Raw genomic sequence first — 3829 nt, forward strand, 5'->3', positions numbered from 1 at the left:
TGACATTCAACTTACACATGACAACAAGTGGGAATAAATATAATTAACAGCAGAAAATCTGGCTGTAGAGAACACAGCCAATCAGAATGTCTGGAGAGGTTGGGGACTTCTGGGCTAAGAATCACCGGTTTTCCCCGACCCCCAGAATGAGGCAGTGCAAATTGGCATATCTTCAGTGATTCCTCGTGCGCCTGTATAAAAGGACAAACCATCCCATATTCATCCAAGGAGCTGCCCTCAAAGCAGGGTCACGAGAAAAAAAAAAAAAAAGAAAAAAAAAAGAGCAATTTCCACAGTGAACAGTGTGGATTGGGTGAGTGTAGTCTGACACTTTTAGCAGGCTTCTTTAGGGGTCTTGATGTTACTGACTGCAGGATAAAGAAAGGGTTCCAGTTGTCAGTGATGCTGGGGTGTCAGTAGTCAGCCTAGGTTTAAGGGGTCGGCTGTGGGTCCCTCTCAGCTGTGCAGCGCCTTTTCCACCTTCATGTTCAGATGCTCCTTTCAGGTAACGCGTAACGTTAACCTGGATCGCCTCGTCAGTGGCATCCTGTGTTGCCGGGTTCTTCCGGATGGCTCCTGTAGAAAATAAAGATCTGTCATTCCATTTGAATGGAATAAGGTCATACACATCTACTTAAATATAAAAAAATATCCAACTTACTTTGAACAATGGTCTTCAGGAACATGTCTCTAAAACATGCTTTATCCCCTACACCAGTCCAGGTTGTATTGATGGAAAGGTGATTAGAGAAGATACTCTGAAGCATTCGCCACACGGTTGTCTTTAGGTCCCTCCCACATTTGATTGCCAAAAACCGAAGCTGAAAATACAAAAAAACATGTTACAAATTACATTTCTCTGAAGCTTCTCATAAATTTAAAATGTGACAGGCTGTGGATTCAGACTGTAGAATATGCAGTGTACGATCTTAATTGTACTTTTTAGATTACCCTATACCGTTATAAACGAAATCGGCACACTTACAAATCGTTGCTGGAGCTCTTTATCCTGCCTCAAACTGTTGTCAAGCAACGCCAAATGTTCCTGGGTGTCTAGGGGAGTAACAGATCCCCTGTCAGGGATAACTCTCCAACAGACACATTGGCACTGAAACGTTGCAGCATAGCATTTTGTCGTCCATGCTACGCACAACATCGCCAAACTCCCAAGACGTCGCAGCATTAGGGTTTGATCTGCACCTACAGGGGTTCCCAGAATAAAAGAATAAAGTAGTCAGTCCTGGACCTTCAAATACTAAACTATGACATTTATATCTAGGTCTACTACATGTACAGGTGGCCCCAGTGGGAATTAAACCAACAACCACAGGTGTTGTTTGCAAGTTGTACCCGATTGCCCAGTGCGAGCAAATGTCTTCAACATTGTCCCAACTTGCTTCACCTGCTCTTGAAGCGAGCCGCTGTCATCTGGGAAGTAACAATATATTGATTAGCAATACACTAAATATAATAGTAATATAATATAACCACAATTATCATACCAGTAACTTTCCCTGTAATTTCTATCCACAGTATGTTATGCATGGCATACAAGTTCATAATGAAGAACCCTTATGATAACATCAATTTCATTTTTTTTCTTTGAAGCAGAATATTTGTTTGTAAAAGGGAGGAAAAAGAAAATGAAATATTGGTATACAGATTTTGGTTGATATATCATACTGTACAGTGAAATGTGCTATTGTTATATCCCTACTCACCTGAAGGAACGGATAGATCAGGCAAATCTCCAGTCAGGCCTTTGTAGAGTGTGTGCTCCTGCATATCCACAGGTATTTTAATTCAAACATGCAACATATTGTAATAAATCTACAATATTCAGCCTTTACCTTACACCCTCGGTTGTTGCTCTACACTTATTATATTAAATACTTATTTATATAGCTTGCTCACTGTATAATCATGATAGCCTAATACTTATAACACAAGATTGCATCTTAAACGAATGACTGAGTTGAAAACTTGAATAAGAACGCATTTTACACAGAGGGGACCAGCTAGGGAAACTTACCTGCCTACAATAACTGTTTTCATTTGAGTTACATTAATCATGAATAACCTTAGCCGAGTCCCCAGGAACATCGGGCTATTAAAGTAACAAGCCTATAACTGCGGTCTTATTAATTCTAGCTTCACCATACACTCAACTGTGAGGTTTATCTGATTTTCTCATGGACCTGTAACACAATGCCCTGACAGTGACTTCACCGGTGTCCTGATCTTTATTAGAAACTGAGAGGAGACCAAGTTAATATAATTGATATCACAATTATCACAAAAATTAACAAACAGTCTGCTTTAAAACTAAGAAAAAACAAGCTTCTATACTAACGTTACATTAAAAATGAACACGTGGCTGAACTAGCTTAGCCGCTATCTGCCGGCACACCACATTAGATTAAAATACTTACCCTTGTAGTTGTGCAGATAACTCGATATGTAGAGTTTAAAGCCCTTGTCCCTCTTGCTTGTCGGAGCAGGGGACCAGGCATCAACAATGCGATGAACATCGCTGACGCCAGTATTTTCGGAAGATTCTGGAGACGTCGAGTAAAAACAGACATTTTGGGCGACGCGCAAGTAAACCGGAAACAGATTTGGCGACAGCGGAACTTCACTGTTCAGTCTTTGTCATGTGTTTTAGCAATACATTTTTAACATTTATAATGTGTTTAGATTTTTTGTATTACCTTTACAGGGACTTTAACACTTTCTTAAACATTTGTACAGGTCAAATTGCAAAACCTGTAAAAGGTAAAATAACAAAAAAAATCGAGGTTGGAAAAATGTAGACATAAACGAAATTTCTGCGCAACTGTGAAACCAGAGGATAATTTCGCTTTTTCATTGAGTTTATCCTTCACGCCAAAACAGGGATTTTCATGTTTATGATAGATATCACCATGGTTGCAAATTAATAAAAAATAATTAAAGTATAGGCTACCCGATATTTTGGCCATGTTGCAGATGTCTTTCACTGTTCACTGATACAGGCATTGGTGAAAAGTCTAACTTCATCAATTTATTCTGCTAAATTGTTCATACCCTGTATTAAATATCTATTTTAAAACCTAATCAGAATCAGAAAGATATTTATTGCCAAGTAAGTTTTACAAAAAGGAATTATTTTTGGTTTATTGGTGCCTGTCTCAATGTGCATCAATCAAATAAATGTAAACAATTTTCACCTGTGTATAAATAATTCAATATATTTTACATATATTACTGTATAATCGCTTCAGAGTTTCAAAGTAATTTAAATGTCATTTCCTAAACCTTACCTTATCATGGAATCAAGAGTCAAGAATCTGTTATAAACCCTAATGGCTTTGGAGCAAAAATAATAATAGCCAACATGGCTGGTCGATTTTGAGAGTCTAAGCTGTCCTCGTGATTTCAAAGCGGCTTGCCGTCGCCGGTCAGCGGTCGATTGCCGCGAGGCAACCGCCAGAGAAAATGAAGCGGGCGCCCGCCGTCTGAACGCACCTATAGCCGACAGCTTGGGGACGGCGGCAAAACGAAGCCGTGCGGACATTTTTTGCTATCTGGGAAATGGGCGTGACGAATTCGGCGGCAAACGCTTCATCCCCGCCAGTGAGACGCACCTATAGCCGACAGCTTGGGGACGGCGGCAAAACGAAGCCGTGCGGACATTTTTTGCTATCTGGGCACTATACGCCTGCTGCAAAACCGTTTCTGGTAGGGAACCCTACAAGAAGATGCCACCGACTTCGTGCACGGGTGTCCCGCCTGAAACGCGTCTAAGACTCCGAAGCAACCACCCGCAGGGCTTCTCCAACCACTCCCC

The 3829-nt window shown here is 40.6% G+C and overlaps 1 long non-coding RNA gene across 1 annotated transcript; it reads right to left on the bottom strand.

Annotated features, from left to right (window-relative positions):
* Positions 1-537: 537 nt before the first annotated feature.
* LOC127647341 (uncharacterized) lies at positions 538-1059 on the bottom strand. Its single transcript, XR_007971048.1, has 3 exons — positions 986-1059; positions 662-821; positions 538-576 (listed from the first exon to the last, which is right to left on the bottom strand). It is a non-coding gene; the product is annotated as an uncharacterized LOC127647341 (long non-coding RNA).
* Between the last annotated feature and the right edge of the window lie 2770 nt (positions 1060-3829).

This window comes from Xyrauchen texanus, chromosome 1 (assembly GCF_025860055.1).
Source record: "Xyrauchen texanus isolate HMW12.3.18 chromosome 1, RBS_HiC_50CHRs, whole genome shotgun sequence".
In the NCBI taxonomy this organism is placed as follows: Eukaryota; Metazoa; Chordata; class Actinopteri; order Cypriniformes; family Catostomidae; genus Xyrauchen; species Xyrauchen texanus.